General features: G+C 39.5%; 1 long non-coding RNA gene across 1 annotated transcript in view; it reads left to right on the top strand.

Annotated features, from left to right (window-relative positions):
• The window catches only part of LOC113881062, a 28,110-nt gene extending 7,866 nt beyond the window's left edge, over nt 1-20,244 (top strand). The window contains exon 2 of the long non-coding RNA XR_003507921.1: nt 20,097-20,244. This is a non-coding gene — a long non-coding RNA (uncharacterized LOC113881062). The remainder of the gene's footprint in view (nt 1-20,096) is intronic.
• Nucleotides 20,245-20,673: the final 429 nt, after the last annotated feature.

Raw genomic sequence — 20,673 nt, 5'->3', positions numbered from 1 at the left:
CTCTTAACACAGTACAAATATTTCATTTTAATATTTTTTTCCTCTGGGAGCCAGAAAAGATAGAGGTGTATGTTTTACTTTCATTTCTCTTTCCTCCATGTTGTCTCATACAGAAAACAACTTTAGATTTGTTTTGGAGTTAGATGATCATCACCTTAATAAATAAGTTAAGGACCTGATTTTTAGCCTTTACTTCCTCTTTCCAAGTATATCCTAATATGATTCTTTGGAGAATTCTGAGAAATGATACAAAGTATCATATAAGGGGACCACCAGGGTGTTCTTAAGAGATATAGTAGGAGAGGTAAGGAAATTAGTCAGCTAAATTAACTAGTTGTTTTAGAAGACATGAGATCTTTAGTGCCATCACGTTATGCCTCATTAGCTATGTTAGTTGCCTGACATTGTCATTATTCTACCCACTTCTTTCTGTGCAGTTTCACCGTGTCAGCTTTGATTTCCCCTGTACTTATTTTTTTCCAGCTTAAAGCTATTATATCACCTTCCATGAGCATTGATTTTTAGTCAGGTGTCACAAATTTCCCACTCATCATTTCCTTGCAAGCATAAAACTGACTGTTATGGCTACTGCTGTACCCTTTCATTATTTCAGAGTTAATCACTTATTCCTATTGGCCAGTTCTAGCATCCTCCTTCCATATTAAACTCAATGTTTAAATCTTTAAATGCTCTAATTGACAAACACTGAAACAACTTCCTATCAGTGTGCTTTGACCAAACTAAATCAGTAAGAGAACAAGGAAGAGACATCTGATACAAGCATTTGTTTTAAACAATTGTAAAGTATCTATTGTTTGTCCAGAATTGTAACAGACGATGTTGGAAGTGTGACAGAAATACCACCTTATCTTTACAGTGCAGTTGCTCCTCACTAGCCATAGAGGATTAACTCTAGGAGCGCTCTCAAATACCAAAAGCCAAGGATGCTCAAGTCCCTTCTATAAAATGGCATAGTATTTGCATATAACATACTGCACATCCTCCTGTATATGTTATAATACCTAATGCAATGTAAATACTACGTAGGTAGTTGTAAATACAATGAAAACGATTTATAAAATAGTTGCTGGAACACAGCAGATTCAAGTTTTGCTTACTGGTACTATCTAGAGCTTTTTTCCAAATATTTTTGATCTGTGATTGGTTGAATCTGTGGATGCAGAACCCAAGGATATGGAGGGCCAACTGTACTTAAAGTCTTGCTATGTGAAGCAATTTTGAAAGAAGAGTTAGAACCTCAACTATAAAGTTTACTCTTTTCTGTTTGCTGCTGCTGCTGCTAAGTCGCTTTAGTCGTGTCTGACTCTGTGCAACCCCATGGACAGCAGCCCACCAGGCTCCTCTGTCCATGGGATTCTCCAGGCAAGAACACTGCAGTGGGTTGCCATTTCCTACTCCAATGCATGAAAGTGAAAAGTCAAAGTGAAGTCCCTCAGTCGTGTCCGACTCCTAGCGACCCCATGGACTGCAGCCTAGCAGGCTCCTCCGTCCATGGGATTTTCCAGGCAAGAGTACTGGAGTGGGGTGCCATTTCTGTTTAGCTTAGTTTTAACTTGTCTGGACTGCTTTAAGGAGAAGGCAATGGCAACCCACTCCAGTACTCCTGCCTGGAGAATCCCATGGACGGAGGAGCCTAGGCTGCAATCCACCGGATCACTGAGAGTTGGACATGACTGAGCGACTTCACTTTCACTTTTCACTTTCCTGCATTGGAGAAGGAAATGGCAACCCACTCCAGTGTTCTTGCCTGGAGAATCCCAAGGACGGCGGAGCCTGATTGGCTTCCATCTATGGGGTCGCACAGAGTCAGACATGACTGAAGCGACTTAGCAACAGCAGCAGGATTGCTTTAAATTTTAGAAAAATTCAGTAAGTCAATAACTTCTTGTGTTTTTTTAAGCAATGTAAGAAGCAATAATCTTTATTTTTTTTTAATTTTATTTTATTTTTAAACTTTACATAATTGTATTAGTTTTGCCAATAATCTTTAGAATTTCAAACAATGAATTGACATTTTTTGTTTGTTTGTTTGTTTGAATTGACATTTTTGAAACAGAAACAAGCATTGCCAATTGAACTTTTTAGTGTAACTCTCACTACCAGAGCTGACACAACTGTATCAAAAATACAATAAATCTCTTAGAAATTGGTAGGACGTAACACTTTCTCACCAATTTTTTGATTAAAGTTTGTTTAATAAACAAGTATTTTTTTCTCTAGAAAAATAAAAGCTAAAATGAACTCTAGCTTTATGGAAAAGAACTAGTTTACAGCAGTATCTGTCTTAAGCAGAATAAAGACCATCACTTTTAAAGAAAAGATGGTATATATATTCACTTGACACAGCCACACAGAAGTCATAGCATACAAACACAAGATTTCTAAGAAAGAAATAGGAGAAAACCACAAGTATAGTCACCTCATTTTGTCAAATGTTATACAACTACATGTTGGAAGTGATTTTTTAAAATTGTGTTTTTAGGGAAAAAGTGAGAAATGGGGGTCAGGAGGAATTTACATCATGTTCCGTAGCAACTCAAATATTTTTAAGTTTCTCTTTGAGATATGTGGTAAAGAACAGCTTTGAAAGCATGTAATATGTATAAAAATACTGTAAGAGGAAATGTTATTTCTCTAAAGTGTAAGTGAGAGATTAGATTACAAATGTTGACCCAACCAACAAGAAGGATTATAAAACTGCACAGTCTTTACCTGGTAAGTCACATCTCTGTCTTTGCAAAATAATTTCTTCTTTTCAGGGTCGTTTCCAACTTTTTGTTCAGTCTGTCATGTTTCTAGTCCTGAAAGGCAGCAAACTTTATTGGAAAGAACATCAGGGCAATAGAGTTATCTGAATAGAAATTCCATATTACTCTCCTCGGTCAGGTAGCAAGCTCATTTTCTACAGTAAAATGTGAATAATTCTAAAGGCCAAACTTGCCTATATCATAGGAATGTTGTTAAAATAAAACAAGGTAACAGATTTGAAAGCATATGAAGAAAAACGTTTCTTGGGCATCTATTAAATTTCCGAATCATGAATTATATGCTTATATTTGGTGTATTTAAGCTCATTTAAACATGAAAGCACTGTGGTAAATATCATTGGAGAGGCAGTAGGGGGCTTCCTTGGTTGCTCAGTGGTATAGAATCCACCTGCCAATGCAGGAGATATGGCTTTGATCTCTGGTCCAGGAAGATTCCACATGCTGTGGAGCAACTAAGCCCATGTGCCTCAACTACTGAACCCGGGAACTGCAGCTACTGAACCCGGGAACTGCAGCTACTGAACCCACGCACTGCAGCTACTGAACCCACGCACTGCAGCTACTGAACCCACACACTGCAGCTACTGAACCCACACGCTGCTACGCCCAAGAGCGCATGCTCCACAACAGAGAAGCCACCACAGTGAGAAGCCTGCGCACCTCTAATAGAGAGTAGCCCCTAATTGCTGCAACTAGAGAAAAGCCTGCACAGCAACAAAGACCCACCACAGCCAAAAATAAATGCATAAATAATAATCAAAAGAAAAGTTGGTAGGATGCATTAAAAAAAAGAAAAACTTAACAGATTATCCATCCAACTGCTAAGCATTTATAATACTTGATCCAGTTTTCCAGAAGTTTTCTATATGGATAGCCTATTCCTATTTCATATGCCATTAGCGGTTTGAGTATCCTGAATTTAGGTCTTTATTTTTGCTGAATTATATTAGTTATTGTAAATATGCCCTGTAATTCTCAATACCGTATATCATGTAATGTTACTACAAAGGTTCCTTGTATCTTTTTTCCCATTGATTCTAATCCACACCGTAGAAACTTTGGTTAACACCTATCCCTCTCCAGCCTTCCTTTAGAGGAATTTCCTGCTTACACCCCTTTTACTGTATTATTTATTCTGTTATATAAGATGGCAGTGTAGAAAGCCTACTCTGCAAATAGTAATACACTCCCAGAAGATGAGATAGCTAGAGTAGGTTAATTTTTCCTTTTCTTTGGTAATTACACTTAGCAATTTTAGAAACTCCAAATTACTGTATTACTTAAGACAGAATAAAATGCAATATTCGGCATAAATTTATATATATATGTATATACTATATATATATTCAGCATTTTTTTTTTCAGCTGCAGCATCTGACACTGCTTAGCAACAGTGGTTAAATTATTTGAAAGACAGCAAACATTTCTTACTCCATTAATATGGCTTGGAATTACTGTTTTATCTAATCTTATGTACATAGAGGGGCTTCCCAGTTGGTGCAGTGGTAAAGAATCCACTTGGCAATGCAGAAGACGCAAGGGATGTGGGTTTGATTCCTGAGTCAGATAGATCCCCTGGAGTAGGAGATGGGAACCCACTCCAGTATTCTTGCCTAGAAAATTCCATAGACAGAGGATCCTGGTGAGCTATAGTCCAAGGGGTCACATACAGTCGGACACGACTGAGCACACAGACATGTACGTAGAGAGACACTACAAAAAGAAAAGAGTAATGAATGCATTGGCATTTCTCTTCTGGAGTAACTGTCTTCAATCTTAATTGGAAGCTTCTTAGAGAAAATATATCTTTAGGGGTTTTAACATGATGCTCCTTTCAGAATGCACATAGTGACTTAAACATTTATTTCCTCAAAACATGTTTGTGGATTCAAGATAAAATTCCTTTATAACTAATGAATCTCTCAGTAAATATATCTTAAGATAAAAGGCCTAGTTTTTCCAGTTATGTACAGAAATACAAGTCTTGCTTAAGATTATCTTGCATCTGTGCTAATATTGCTCAAGATTCCTGATCGTCCACAAAATTTGCTCATCAGCCCCCATGGAAACATGAGTAGATTAAAATTATTTCAGTAATGTCTCAAAATTACAGCAAATGAATCAAAATATCAGCTCTTCTCTCCTAGTATTTCTCCTAAAATCCAATCATGCATGTCTACAGAATTTTCTAGTTCTACAGAATGAGACTCTTCTGTTCCTGGACCCTTTTCTTCTTATTCTTCTTTTAAAGTAGGCATCTAACTATATATCTTAATTTTAAACTCGTCCCCCAAATCCTCAGTTCCTTAATTTTACTTAAGATCTTCATTCTCATGTGGCTGTTTGTTTGAACTGGTTTTTGCCCTAAATCATTCCTACCGTCAAATAATTAAGCTGATGAACAATATTATATAAAATATGCAATAGTTTATTTAAAATAGAAAAGGATGAACTGGACTAACTATAGAAAATAATAATGATTGAATATATAGGGAAACATATGGAAAGTCCATGGCATAGCAACCAGCACTGAAGACACCCGGTAATTTTTCAACATTATTCTTTCATACTTTCCCCAATCATCCCTGTGAAAATATTTAATAATAAACTTAAAATCATCATAAGAAATTGAAATTCCTTTTGAATTAGACAAAAGAAGATTATATTAAACATAAGGTTTTATGTTATACTTTATGCAAAATCAGAAAAAAATCCATTTCCGCAGGTAGAGGGTAGGAGTGGGAAAAGGGGGGAAGAACTTTTCATTTAGTTGACCGAAGACTAAGCCAGATTTGACCTCTAGCAGCAGTCTTTTCCTATTCCTCGAAAATCAAAAGATATCAGGCCCTGGAAATCCCCCAGTGAATTCAGAGTTTATTTTATGCACTATATTTTGTTACTCCCGATTGTTTTAGTTGCATTTTTCTTCTGCATATTGATTATCTTTGGTCTCAGCTACCATTTATTGCTCCACTATTCATATTCAGTACCCTTTTCTCTGCAGATATGTTCATCTAAATGCTGCTGCCGGGCTTCCATTGCTGGGATCACATAATTCTTTTCTGAAAACCCCTTAGGTGCCTAAATTGGGTTTTGAGGTCATCTGTCAACATTCCCATTGTTATTCCTGGCTATTGCTCTACTTCTGTTTCTTTCTCCTACTTGCTTCTTCATAACCTGCCTATAAACCTATAGCCACACTCCTCTACATTCATTTCTGAACTTTCTTCAATACTCAGCTCAAAATCCACTTTATATATAAAGCTTTTCCCATTTTAGTAAAAGCTAATGAAGCTCTTGGGCCATTTTCAGAGAGAACACTTGGTTGTACAGTTGGTTCCAATCTGACCAATGTGCTCTTCTTCTTACATAAAATGAGTTTAAAGATATGTACAAACGTGAACATGATCACATGTGTTTGACTCTTCTTTAATTAGGTTATCTTGAGTAGAAACTGCACTCTAACACATATCTTAGGCTCTCTCCATAGTGCAAATGCACGGATATAAGCAATAAATGCTCAAACATATTTTAGGTGATCATAAATAAAACATATACTGATCTAGAACGACGCACCTAAATCCATAGTTGAGATGGCAAATACTAATCTTCTCTTATGTGTCTACAGCTCTTTAATTACCTCACTAATTCTGGCTGCTATCTTTCTAAAGGACTGGTAAAGATTACCAGATGTGTAGGAATATACTTTTCATTGACAAGTGGGGTAGTGAAAATGCAATCTTTAGAAGAGTTGTTTTTCTATATTCTTTTATTTTTGTTTCTGTAGTAGGTGGTCATATTATCACTTGTAGTGTTTGGTCTACTTTTTCTGTGTGTGTGCATGTGTGTGTGTGTGTGTGTGTTAGTTCCTCAGTTGTGTCCGACCCTTTGAGAACTCATGGACTGCAGCCCACCTTCTCTGTCCATGGAATTCTCTAGGCAAGAATACTGGAGTGGATAGCCATTTCCTTCTTTAAGGGATCTTCCCAACACAGGGATCAAACAGGGGTCTCCTGCATTTCAGGCACATTCTTTACCATCTGAGCCACAAAGGAAGCTCACTTTTTCCATAGTCTTCCTAATCTTTGGAAACGAAGTTGCATCTCCTTGATCACCACTTTATTAGCTTGGCAAAGGACCTATGTGGCTTCCTTGTGGCTCAGACAGTAAAGAATCTGCCAGCAATGCAGGAGACCTAGGTTTGATCCCTGGAGAAGGAAATGTCAACACACTCCAGTATTCTTTTCCCGGAGAATCCCATGGATGGAGGAACCTGGTGGGCTACAGTCCATGGGGTCACAAAGAGTCAGATACTACTGAGTGACTGACACTTTCACTTTCAAAGACATATTGGCACCAGAGGCCAATTTAGGATAAAATCACAAGTCTAAAGTCCTATTACAAAATATCACTTGATTCAGGGAGAAGCATGCTAGTCACAAGCAACTAATAGAGATGCCTTTTTGTTACCAGTAGTCTTTGCACACAAGGCCGTCAGTATATCCTTTGCACACCACAAGGTGAGTGCTTTGGATACCTGGTAAATTGGTTTAGATGGGAAATAATTTCAAATAAGGTGAACTCAAATGTTCAAATAAACAACCAAGTTGACTGTGGAATTGGGAAATAGGATGCTGAAGTGGGGTAATTTTAAATGGCATGAAGTCCCTGGATAAGATCAGAGAAAAGTTCCCTTTTCACATGATACCACTTCATGGCACCTTGCTGTGGTTGTCTGCACGAGCCTGAGACAAGTCTTATCTCTGGTCCCACAGCATGAAAGCCTTTTAAACAGAGGTGGGTTACCCAAGAGAGTGCTGGGACAGAGCAGACGGCAGGGACATTGGCAGTTCTGCCAGCTGGGTAGTTCTGGTTAGGGGCATTTCAGGATTAGGTATAGATGGCATTAATCAACAGCAGGAAAGTTGGGTCTGGCTCATGCTTCTGATTTGGGAAATCATTTCCAACATTCTCTTTCTAACTATATGCCTGGAGAATGGTTTATTATTTTCATAATAACTGAGACCTGATGTCTCAGCAGAAGTCAAAAGTCTTCTCACCAAATACAGCTCAGAACTTGATGTAAACAAACTCATCCCTTCATTTAGTCGGTTGTAGTTCTTTAAGATATAATTCCCCTACTCTGGAGATTTTACATTCAGTGTGCCTACTGGAAAACCCTTCTTCCTCTGTGTTCCCACCATAGGTCCATTTTGTGCCTTGCAAACTTCCCATCTAATGCTCTTCATAATTTTGTTCCCTAGTCTCATGTCCTTATTCCTTAAAGATACTGTGGAACCAAACCGATAAGTTCTGTTGGAAACAACAAAGTACCTTTTACTTGTAAAGATAAAGAACAATAGGCAAGAAATAGAGATTTAAAATTCATGGAAAGAGAAGATTCAGTTCAGTTCAGTCTCTCAGTCGTGTCCGACTCTTTGTGACCCCATGAATTGCAGCACGCCAGGCCTCCCTGTCCATCACCAACTCCTAGAGTTCACTCAAACTCATATCCATCAAGTCGGTGATGCCATCCAGCCATCTCATCCTCTGTTGTCCCCTTCTCCTCCTGCCCCTAATCCCTCCCAGCATCAGAGTCTTTTCCAATGAGTCAACTCTTCGCATGAGGTGGCCAAAGTACTGGGGTTTCAGCTTTAGCATCATTCCTTCCAAAGAACACCCAGGACTAATCTCCTTCAGAATGGACTGGTTGGATCTCCTTGCAGTCCAAGGCACTCTCAAGAGTCTTCTCCAACACCACAGTTTAAAAGCATCAATTGTTCAGCGCTCTGCTTTCTTCACAGTCCAACTCTCACATCCATACATGACAACTGGAAAAACCATAGCCTTAACTAGACGGACCTTTCACCCTCTCAAAAAGGACATTCCAAGTGATATTCATCAAAAATTCACAGGACAACATCAACAACAAAAGGAAGTGATGAGTATGTCACTGGTTTAAATTTCACAGAAACCCAATGTCTCCTTGAGAGCTAGAAAGGACTTTCAATACCAAGTGGACCCAGTTTCTCATCTTACTAATAAAAGAACTGAGGCTCAGAAATACCAAGGGGTTATCCTCAGGCTGTACAGTTAGTGAAATCTGCCTCCCTGTGCTGTCGTCACTTCAGTTCTCCTTCTAAACCACCACAAAGTCTCCCATAGAATAGTGAAAGAATGAAACCTATGTTGCAAAGATATGCTTACATGTAAGGTGGCCATTTGGGAATGAAAAATAGAATTAGAAAAAACTGGAGGATAGAAGCCTGTTCAATAATCTGACCTAGATTCTAGTTATCCCAATCACATCACTTTTTAATAGCGAGTAGAATAGTTTTAAGCAAAAGGGACCCATTATTGTGACTCACCACAATCATATACAATCAGTCAATTACCTCCTATGGGGGTTTAAGAGACCCAAAAGTACATAACCAGTTTTCCAACTTATTCATTTTCTCATGCAGTACTTATCTCAAATGATTATTTCTCAGTGCTTATAACCTTCTTAAATTTTTAGATCATTTGAAACTGAGGGCTCCCTTTTCTTTGAAAAGGAATTCCAATGTAACCTGCTTTGGGAATCAAGGTAGCACACTTAGGAAACTCCTGCACCCACAGAAAACTTTTTACCTGGTGTCTGATAAGGTGATCACCAATTGCTGTCTTAAGACGTGAAATCATCTGGGAATCTCCCAACATCACATTAATAAGTGACATATAACCAGGGCAAGGAAGACTATTGCATTTCTTATTAACCAACCAGGGTCATTTGGTAATTGGGATATCATCTGGAAAGGACAGACATCCGGGATGCCTGAAATGTAAAGTGAATTCAGGCTTGCTTGCCTGGACAAATCCCCAGTGGGAGAAAATGTATAGAACAGCTACTTGGATGCCATGTAAGGAGTTACTAGCCAGCTGAGCAGAGTGAGTGACATTTGGTTGAGGCAGGGTGTGGGCACAGTACTCCAGGCAATCTGGCTCTCGTCTTCTCTAGTATTTATTTGGCAAACTCAGCCATCGTGCCTCACTACTCCCCCTCATATCTGAAGCAGTCATCTTGGGGTAAGAAGATTTATTATAGATTTCACATAGTATTAAAGAGCTTTTCACAGAGAGCAGATCCTCCTGGGAAACATGGCCAGGTCAAAGAGGAATGGACGGCAGCAGTGACTCTGACCTGGCCTAATCACCCTCAACCAGTTTTGGCTTCCTTGCTTTCCCAAGACCTTTCTTTATATTTTCAGATGAGCCCTAATCAAGTTGCAATCTCTTGAGACAGGATTGGGCTTCCGTGGTGGCTCAGATGGTAAAGAATCTACCTGCGATGTGGGAGACTGGAGTTCGATCCCTGGGTCGGGAAGGTACCCTGAAGAAGGGAATGGTAACCCGCTCCAGTATTCTTGCCTCGAGAATCCCATGGACAGAGGAGCTTTGCAGACTACAGTCCATGGGATTGCAAAGAGTCGGCCACGCCTGGAGGACTTGCGCTTCACTTAGATAGGATAGAGACAGCACATCGTAAGACAGAGGCTCCATTTTTCTCAAGAAGCTGAGGAGGTGTGAGTGCTGGAAGGAAGAAAGGCAGTCAATCATCTTCTTTGTTTACAGCTTCTATTTAGGGCAAAGCCAAGGTTTCCTCATCTTGATAAACAGTGTAGCTGTTATTAAAGGGGAGTTGCCTATTCCCTGGGGACTCCTGGGTTTTTAGTTTTCTTTGTTCATTCTGGGTCTGACCTGCTAAAAGCAGGTCAAAGTTAGGGAATCAGCTCTAAGGAATTCTCTACTGCAACAGAGTTAAGAAAGGAAATATGTGGGGCATACACACATATGCACACATAAACGGGGGCTGTCTTGCTTGCCACCCCCCCAACCACTGCCCATGCCACACTCAGCCTCTTGATTTCCTTTGTGATTTCATCAGGACCAGAAGTAGGGCATGTGACTAGGACAAGGAGGTTACCGTTTGAAGGTGGTAATGGAATGGGTTACATTTGTTCCATTTCCTATGCTCTTTGCATTCATGAGATCATTATCATGAAAACGGATTTGTGCTGTGCCATTTCCTGTTCTTGTTAAAATCTTTATCATGACAAGAAGGTACCAGGTTTTAACGCCTGGTGTTCTATTTAACTGTTTTCAATAACTGCTGTGTAGGGTGACTTTTCTTCCCATACCATGTTGTCTGCCCCAGAGTCAGGGTACTGCAGTCTGGGTGTCTGAATGATGGTAGTAGACTGAGTTGTCTGAAGGCTCTCAAACACGAGGGTAGGGATACACATCTTCCTTCTATATCCCAACCTCACCAATGGGAGCACCTTCACAAGAGACTCTGACTTGCTGCAGTGCCTTCCACAGAGAGTTCAGATGCCCACTTTTCTTCTTCCTGACTCTTTAAAGCCCAAATGACACTCCTAGTGACAGTCAGATTGTATCACTTAAGGGGCAAGGCAGTGCAGTTTCCAATTATCATCAAACAATTTCCCCAGCATTACCATGCTGAGACTTCAGGCTGTTGATATGGATTAGATCAAAAATAGAGCATGGTATAATAAGAACCTTTGCTTCCTGGCATGGACTAGAATCAGAATAGCTAATGGTACAACACTTTCAAGCTTTTTTTTTGTAAAGTAGGTTTAGTTCTTGTGCAAGCTGCTGAATTGACAGCTCAGGATACTATGGATAGAAAAATGATAAGTTTTCCTTCTTTGCTAGTATTCCTTCGGCCTGCCCTGGAGGGAATGTCTCAAGAAGAAAAAGGCAAGTTCTTTTTCCAGATACTTTTAATCTTTGAATTCAGGAGTAGGAGTATTATCCAAGCTGCTTATTATGAGGAATGTATCAAGATGTGGCTGCTTTCCCTAAGATCAAAACTAAAATGGACAGATCATTTCGTATAGGCAACTGCAAAATCATCCAGCTAAAGCCAGTTTTGAAATCATGTGTATCTTCTCACAAGTACCAATTGCTTCAAGTGAGTTTTGCAATGCACTATTTGTGGTTGAAGTTTTAAGAACTCAACATTTAGAGGAAGATAAAGTAGAGCATTTACTTTATACCCAGCACTTCCCATGATGACCCAGCACTCAAAGTAGTGGTGCTGACTGAGATGACCTAAAGACTTTAGCTTTAGGTTGAAGGATGGTGGGGTATTCAGTCTTCCAAAACTTGGTAGGGGTTAACCTCTTCACCCCTCTATTATACGGGAAAGTGAAAGTGTTAGTTGCTCAGTCATGTCTGACTCTTTGCGACCCCATGGACTGTAGCCCACCAGGCACCTCTGTCCATGGAATTCTCCAGGAAAGAATACTGGAGTGGGTTGCCATGCCCTTCTCCAGAGGATCTTCCTGACCCAGGGACTGAACCCAAGTCCCCTGCACTGCAGGCAGATTCTTTACCATCTGAGCCACCAGGAAAGCCTTTATTATTGTCATAGGACTCACCTGATATTCATAAACTTTGGAGTGAGGGCTCATTGATGCATATCAAGAGGGTTCTGAAATTCCTGAGATTGTATATAAATTTTTGTAAGCTTAAACAATTTTTTTTTTTCTGCCAAGAGTGTACTTCCAAGTTTTTACCTGATTTTCAAGGTGATCTGTGACATCTCACATTTTAAGAGCTGCTACTTCAGGCAGTCATATTTCATTCCTTACTTCTCTCCAGTTCCTGGACCAACTGTCACCAGTGCCACTCAGAAAATACTCAGAGGAGAGGCAGTAGATCACTAACAATACAATAATGTCTTCTTAAATGTAGACAGTACATCTACAATCATGTACATATTCACCTACTAACTCCAGCCACTTTAAGAATTCCCTTAATGAGCACTATCATTTTAAGAAGGAGAAAGAAAAATATCTGCCACCTTATAAAGGATGGAAGTCTATTATAAAATATAACAATTCTCTGAGAAACAATATGTGAATGCCAATGCAAACATAACCACATCGCCTGCTCTGATTTTTAGCAAAGCAGAGAGAAAAAAGAAGCGAAAGAGAACAGCTCCTCCTTTGCCACCTAATATCGTTCTGGGGAGTTCATAAGGTCAGGAACTTGACACTGGTTTCGAGTAGAAGCTAGTCAAGCAGGATTTCTTTGCCCTCTGGACAAATGGTTGGCCTACTTCAGGAATTCTGAATAATTGTTGCTGTTCTCTTCAGCCAGAAGTTTACCTTTTACAAACCATAGAGCTTGTGGCATTAACTTAATCCCATTGCCTGAGCGCACAAAATCAGTTTTGCTCTGCAATTATTGTTCCTAATTTATGAGTCTGAGACCTTTTTTATCTTACTTCTCGGGTCCTCACACACAGGTAGCACTCATGGCATTGTCTAGAACTGACATAAAGTTCAGTACTCTGCCCTTCCCGGAAGGAAATCACCTCACAAATACAGAATAGTAGAGAGGGAACACATTGTCATCCTTGCTCTCTCCCCACGAAACTACTCATATTAATTCCCATTTTTGTTGTTGTTTAGTCACTAAGTCGTGTCTGCCTCTTTAGCAACCGCATGGGCTGTAGCCCGCCAGGCTCCTCTATCCTTGGGATTCTCCGGGCAAGAATACTGGAGTGGGTTGCCATTTTCTCCTCCAGAGGATCTTTCTGACCCCGGAATTGAATCCATGTCTCCTGCTTGGCAGGTGGATTCTTTACCACTGAATAGCTGAAAAATCCATAGCCTAACAAGAGAAAGAAATCAGTTGTCTGTACTGAGATCATTACTGTGTTGTTATGAAACAGGTAATTGAATGAGTTAAATTTTTTTCATAGTCAGTCCTTGAACAAAATCAGCATCTAAGTGTGTTTGAAAAAGACATGGTCTTGGCAACCACTGGTCAAAATGCCCAGTGGTTTTATTTTCTTCAGAAAGGCAAATTTCCCTCCATTTTTAACTCCCTCTTATTATTCCTTGGTGATTTCTATTGTTTTGGAATCATTCTCAACCATACATAACAAGTACTATTAACCGTATGGGATTACCCATCTAAATTCCCAGGGAACAGAGAGTAGCTGTGAATATTTTTGTATGCTTGCTATATTATTGCTTTCAGGCTGCCTCAGATTATTAGAGTAATTTTACCAAGAATCCCCAAGCAATTGAGATCTCAGGAATTACTCTGCCTCTAATAGAAAGCCCATTAACTCTGAGGGGAAATATATTAAAGTGTTGTTCCACAAGTGGTGTGTTTGCTTAAAAGGTGTGTATACTTTGATCTAGTATAGAAAAATCTTGTCTGTTTTTTGGTAACCTATGAAGATTTTTAAATTTTGCAGTGTGTCTGTGTTTTCAAAACATCAGTCAAGGTATTTAGTCTTCCAGCCCAGTGAAAACTTACGCAGTTGATCTTGTATCTAGTTAAGCAGGCAACAAGACTAGTGCTTTGCACAGAGTTAGTTTTCCAATACTTTTGACTCATGTCTGTTGGCTTTATCATCAATTCAGTATCAAAAAGAGTTTCTTTTCTTTTTTTTTTTTCAGTTTTCAGGTCACTAAACTTGTGATCTTTTACACAATTCACCTTGGGACCTTATCACTCAGACTTTGCAGTTGTAACTTTCTATCATCATTTCACAGGCATAGTAATAAAAAGGTTTTAATGACATTTATTTACCAAGTGTTTTGAGCTCTTGAGACTAAATTTAGTACCCACTTAAATTTGTTGAGGCTTGTTTTGTGTCCTCACAGTTCATCTGTGTTGTCCTATATGGCAGGAATTCCTTCTTTCACCATCAAATCTGAATGAAATCCTTGCTGGGTAATTTTGGTTGTAGGTTTTCCTGTTGTATCACTTTAAATATATCCTGCCACTCCCCTCTGGCCTGCAGAGTTTCTGCTGAAAAATCAGCTATTAGCCTTATGGGGATTCCTTTGTTATTTTTTGCTTTTCCTTGTGGCTTTTAATATTTTTTCTTTGTATTCAATTTTTGTTAGTTTGTTAATATGTGTCTTGTATATTTCTCTTTGGGTTTATCCTGTATGGGACTCTCTGGGCTTCCTGGACTTGGGTGGCTACTTTCTTTTCCATGGTAGGGAAGTTTTCAACTATAAATCTCCTCAAATATTTTCTCATAACCTTTCTTTTTCTTTTCTTCTTCTGGACCCCTATAATTTGAATGTTGGTATGTTTAATATTGTCCCAGAGGTCTCTGAACTGTCTTCAGTTCTTTTCATTCTGGTTTCTTTATTCTGTTCCTCAGCAGTTGTTTCTGTCATTCTATCTTCCAGCTCACTTATCTGTTCTTCTGCTTCAGTTATTCTGCTCTTGATTGCTTCTATTTTTAATTTCACTAATTGTGTTGTTCGTCGCTGTTTATTCTTTATTTCTTCTAGGCCTTTGTTAAATATGTTAAACGTTTCTTACATTTTCTCCATGCTATTTTTAATATTTTGAAACTTCTTTATCATTATTCTAAATTCTTTTTCAAATAGGTTCCCTGTTTCCTCTTCATTTGTTAGGTCTTGCAGTTTTTTATCTTGCTCCTTCATCTGTAACACATTTTTTTTTTCCATTTTATTTAATTGAAGGATAATTGCTTTACAGAATTTTGTTTTCTGTCAAACATGAACAAGAATCAGCCATAAGTACACCCATGTCGCCTCATTCCCGAACCTCCTTCCCATCTCTCTCCACATCCCACCCTTCTAGATTGTCACAGAGCCCCTGTTTGAGTTCCCTGAGTCATAGAGCAAATTCCCATTGGCTATCTATTTTACATATGGTATTGTAAGTTTCCATGTTACTCTCTCCATACATCTCACCTGTTTTGTTTGTTATTTCATTTTGTTTGTTATTTCATTTTTTTTTTCAATGTGTGGGACTATGTTCCTGTCTTATTAGCTGTTTGGCCTGAGGTTTCCAGCAGTGGAGTTGGCACACAGTTGGGTAGAGCTGTGTCTTGGTTTTGAGATGTAGACCTCTGGGATATCTCATTCCAATTAATATTCCTCGGGGCCTGGGGTTCTGTTACATAATACTTTTGTTGGGACCATTTAAACGAATATTAAACGAATATTTAAATAGGAAGTTTTTGCCTAAAATTCTGGCGTTAGAGGCAAAGTTAAGTCCCATTCTAGTGTTTGAAAACTTTAAGTAACTGTGTTATCTCTGTTTTACCTTGATTCTCATCAGCATATAAAGTCAATATACAAAAACAGTCCTCTTCCTGGGATGGCCATGGAGCTAAACACTCAGATTTGCCTTTAAGACAGATCTTGCTGATCAGCTATAAGGAGCTCAGTTAGCTGAGACACTCCAGCTGCAGCACCTTGGCCATCCACTGCAGCATTTAAGTCAGGGCAAGACTTTTCTCAGATAATCCTAACCAAAGACTGACTGTGGCAAGGCTTCTGGCCATTCTGCCTCATGAAGACTCCTCTCTGGGCAGTCTTGATGACAGAGCTTCCTGAGACATTCTCAGAGGTGCATAGTAGTCTCTCCTGACCAAATTCTCTTTGCCTTTCCCTCCTCCATTCACAGGTCTCAAATTTGTGTCATAATCTCAAAGCTTTTGTTGCCTACTCTTGCTCCCTCTTCATTATCCTTCAAAGGCATTACTCCAATTAATTTCTTGTACTTCTATCTCCATATGATGGTCTGCTTCCCAGATGACCTAACCAGCATACCTCCCTTGAGTCCAAATCCCTCTATAGCTGCAGCCCTGTTGCTTTGTTCTTTTCTGCAATAGAACTTTGCACAAGAGCCATCTAACACTGTGGTTTCTACTGCCTACTTCCTGCTGACTTGTTAAGCCCCATCTGTCTTCTGTTACCCATGTTCCACTTAAAAAGTTTTCTCCATTGAAGCAATCTATCTCCATGTTGCAAGTCCAATAAATATTTTCCTCTCATCTTATTTTATCTTGCAGGGAGATTTGATATTATTAAGGGGGTAAAAAAGCTACTTTTCACTTGCAAATTAGAGGACCAATATCAGGTCCCAATTAAGAATATTGCCTTTCATATTAGATAACTTTCATCTGAGTCCTAGATCTGCCACTTATGAGCTGTGTAAACAGGCAAATGGATTAACTGTGCCTTAGTTTCTGTGCGTTTAGAATGGGGTAATAATGTTATCTACCTTTTGAAATTATGAGGATTAAGTTAGTTTAAGGCAATTAAAACAGTATTTGGCACAGGAATTGCTAGCCATCATTGATATTATTCAATGACACATTCTTTTGTTTTATTTCTTCTGCTCTGAGTGCTCCATCACTATTTTTCTTTCTTGGATCTTTCTTATAATAAATGAGACCTCTAAGTGTTGAAGTGCTACAGAACTTGATCAAGTGCCTACTATAATTTTTCCTGCTATACTTTCTCCTAACCCAGTGAATTTACATACCACTTAGATGCCAACAGCTCCTAAATATATGTCTTTATCCTTGACCCATATCCAACAACATTTGACATTTCTACTTGTATATTATAAACATGTCAAGTTTCACATATTAAAAACAGAACTCCTGATAACTCCCCATCTTGTCAAAACCTGTGCAACGTTTCCCCTCTCCAGCAATTTTTCTCATTTGCTCAAGTTTCAAATTGAAGAGTCTGATTTCTCCATTTCTCCTTCTCTCTACTACCACACCTTAGTCTAAACCACCATTACTTCTAGTCTGGATTATGGAAAAAGCCACCAGCCTGGGCTCCTAGCCTTCACTTTTCTTCCCCTCCGCAGCAGATTCAGCACACAATTGTCCAGTTTGTCATTGTCATTATGGAGTAAAATATTGTCAATATGGAGTAAAATTATTAATATGTCACTCTCCTCCTTAATTCAGAATAAAATCTATAATTTTCTGTTGGACTACATAACATCATCTGATCTGGCCTTTGCCTACTTCACCCATCATCTCCTTGCAGATTCACTTATTTGTTATGTTCCTAGTGGCCTACCCACTGTTTTTTAAGGAGGTAAACTCTCTTTAAGATGCCTTGGGGGCTGTGGGTTTGCACTCCCCTCTCAATACAGTGCTCCTCATTGCTTTTTGCCTGGCTGATTATTTCAGATTTCAGGTTTCAACTCAGATGGTGCTACCTCTGGGAGGCCTTCTCTGGCCAGATATGGAACGGAATATATGTCTCATTTGTTATTCTTTTTTCTAGTACTCTTGAAAATCTGCAGTTGGTTTGGCTGTTTGCTTATTATCTGTTATTCCACACTAGAATTTAATCTGCTTCAGGGGAGAGATCTTACGTGTCTTATTCACCCACTGCCTTAGTGCAGTGCCTGGCAGACAGCACACTTTTTTTTTTCCCCCAAGACTTTCTGGCTGCACCACACAACATGCAGAATCCTAGTTCCTCTGCTGCTGCTGCTGCTAAGTCGCTTCAGTCGTGTCCGACTCTGTGCGACCCCATAGATGGCAGCCCATCAGGCTCCCCCGTCCCTGGGATTCTCCAGGCAAGAACACTGGAGTGGGTTGCCATTTCCTTTTCCAGTGCATGAAAGTGAAAAGTGAAAGTGAAGTCACTCAGTCGTGCCCGACTCTTAGCGACTCTGCAGCCTACCAGGCTCCTCCGTCCATGGGATTTTCCAGGCAAGAGTACTGGAATGGGGTGCCATTGCTTTCTCCCCTAGTTCCTCTACCAGTGATCAAACCTTGATGCTGCAGTGGGAGCTCAGAGTATCAATGGCTGGACTATCAGGGAGGTTCCACAGCAGGCTCGTAATAAGTTCTGACTTAATAAACAATTGAATTTGGCAGTGAACATTTTAGCAAAAGAATGTCATATTAGTGATTAACAATTTAAAGGGCCCACTCTAGATAATAGAATTATCGTAGCTCTTACTGCCTGCATTAGAAATTTTGGAAGTCAAGCAGATGAAAAAGTGTTAATATTAAAAATGTTTAAAATAGAAACTGACATTTAAAAAATTAAAATGCTAACATTTTGGTCATGGGTTTCTATATAAAACTTATGTTAATGTTTATGTAGATATTGAGGTGAAGGGAAGTTAACATCTCTTAAACATCTACTATATGCTTAGAGCTTAGCTAACTTCTTCACATAAATAAAATAGATATGTATATATATTTTTCAGAACACATTTACTTTCTACTTTCATCTTAGATTGATTTAAAATACACTATGTGTCCATAGGGTTGCAAAGAGTTGGATGTGACTGAGCACACACGTGCAGAGTTTCTAAGTATAACATTCTTACAATCTAATATTTATTTTGTTTTATGATTATAAAACAATACTTCATACATTTCCTACATAATATGAAAATTGGCACCTTAAAAAAACTTAGGAACCTATAAAGCCATTTTCCACTGGGGAGGATAATACATTTTACATTTTAATACATATCAGAAATAAGACAGTTTTTATTTATGATATGTATTAATTCCCAAAATATTTTCAGCAATTACATAAGGTAAAGAGAGGCATTTAAAAGACAGAAATGACAGCTGCCATTTAAATATTTGCTCTATAGAGAGGGCAGGACTTTGCCAGTACGACTTCAGTGAGGTAGTTGGCTGTCCATTTTACAGATCTAAAAACCTGAGGCCTAGAAAAGTTGCAGAGAAGGCAATGGCACCCCATTCCAGTACTCTTGCGTGGAAAATCCCATGGACGGAGGAGCCTGGTGGCTCTGCAGTCCATGGGGTCGCTAAGAGTCAGACACGACTGAGCGACTTCACTTTCACTTTTCACTTTCATGCATTGGAGAAGGAAATGGCAACCCACTCCAGTGTTCTTGCCTGGAGAATCCCAGGGATGGGGGAGCCTGGTGGGCTGCCGTCTATGGGGTTGCACAGAATCGGACATGACTGAAGTGACTTAGCAGCAGTAGCAGTAGCAGAAAAGTTGAGTAATTTGCCTAAAAGTAGAAGTGTTAGTTGCTCAGTTGTGTCTCAATCTTTGTGACCCCATGGACTATAGCCCACCAGGTTCCTCCATCCATGCATTTCTTTAGGCAAGAACACTGGAGTGGGTAGCCATTACTTTCCCCAAGGGATCTTCTGATCCAGGGATTGAATCTGGGTCTCCTGCACTGTAGGCAGATTCTTTACTGTCATCTGAACCACCTGAATTTGCCTAAATGTACTTTGTAATTATCTCAACCAAGATTTGAATCCAGGTCTCTCTGCCTTCAAAGCTCTTAACCTCTGTTTTGGACTGAATGTCATGTATTGAAGCCCTAACCACCAATGTGATGATGTTTGGAGGTGGGGGCCTTTGGGAGATAATTAGGTTTGGATTTGGTCCAGTGTGGGGGCCCTCCTGGGATTAGTGCCCTTGTAAGAAGAGAAAGATAGGCTTCCCCCTCCCCCTTTTTCTCTCTCTCCAGGAACTTGCTCAGAGGAAAAGCCATAGGAGAACATAGCCAGAAGGTGGCTATCCACAAGCCAGGAGGCGAGCTCTCAGCAGGAGCAAGTCTGTGAGCCTGGACTACCTACCTCCAGAACTGTGAGAAATAAATTTCTCTTCTTTAAATCTTCCAGTCTTTGGTATTGTGTATATTACAGTAGCCAAGCAGAGTAAGACCACCAGATTATTAAGCAATCATTATATTAGTGCTGGGCTTCCCAGGTAGCGCTAGTGGTAAAGAACCCACCCACCAATGTAGGAGACATAAGAGACTAGGGCTGGATCCCTGGGTCAGGAAGATCCCCTGGAGGAGGAAATGGCAACCCACTCCAGTATTCTTGCCTGGAAAATCCCATGGACAGAGGAGCCTGGAGGGCTGCAATTCATGGGGTCAAAAAGAGTCAGATACTACTGCATCGACTTAGCACACAGCACACATTAGTGCTATAGCATGAAAACAAAAATGATCTTAATGAGAAAAAGCCAAGTTCTTTATTTCTCCAGCTCTAAAAGCAAAATCCACATGGGACTTTTTTCTTGGTTCAAATAATATTTTA

The sequence above is a fragment of the Bos indicus x Bos taurus genome, chromosome 2, assembly GCF_003369695.1.
Source record: "Bos indicus x Bos taurus breed Angus x Brahman F1 hybrid chromosome 2, Bos_hybrid_MaternalHap_v2.0, whole genome shotgun sequence".
NCBI lineage: Eukaryota > Metazoa > Chordata > Mammalia > Artiodactyla > Bovidae > Bos > Bos indicus x Bos taurus.
This window is presented reverse-complemented; position numbering and strand designations above follow the sequence as displayed.